Here is a 734-nt window from a genome sequence, read left to right as displayed (position 1 = left end):
AGACAGGGTTTCTCTGTGTAGCCCTGGCTGTCCTGGAACTCACTCTGTAGACCAGGCTGGCCTCGAACTCAGAAATCCGCCTGCCTCTGCCTCCTGAGTACTGGGATTAAAGGCATGTGCCACCACGCCCGGCTAACTATGAAACTCTACTGCACTAGATTATGCACATGGATAGGAAGAAAAAAGTCACACACTCATGCTGGCTTATGTGTGCACTATTCCTGGTTTATGCTATTTACTATTTTTTGTTTTAAATATTTATTAATTTCTATGTGTATGAATGTTTTGTCTGCATGTGTATGTGTGCACTCAGATGCCTGGCGTCCTCAGATGCCAGAACAAGGCATCTAGTTCCCTGGAACTAGAATTACAGACGGTTGCCAAACACCATGAGGGTGATGGGAACTGAACTCAGGTCCCCTGAAAAGCAGCAAAGGCTCTTAGTCATCTCTTTAGTCTCTTTGTTTAATTTGGTTTTTGTTTATTTGTTTGTTTGTTTGTTTTTGTTTTTGTTTTTTTAAACAGAATTTCCTTTAGCCCAGGCTGGCCTTGAACTCACTATGTAGCCAAGGATGACCCTGACCTTCTACTTCTGCCTCCACCTCCCTGTTGGAATTACAGCTGTGCACACACCTGCTTTATGCAATGCTGGAGATGGAATCCATCGCTTCTCAGCCTTTTGGCTAAGATCTGTGTGGAGATGGAATCCAGCCTTTCCTTTGTCACTACAAAGC

The sequence above is a fragment of the Mus caroli genome, chromosome 18, assembly GCF_900094665.2.
Source record: "Mus caroli chromosome 18, CAROLI_EIJ_v1.1, whole genome shotgun sequence".
Lineage (NCBI taxonomy): Eukaryota > Metazoa > Chordata > Mammalia > Rodentia > Muridae > Mus > Mus caroli.
The sequence above is the reverse complement of the archived record's forward strand: the minus strand, read 5'-3'. Positions refer to the sequence as shown.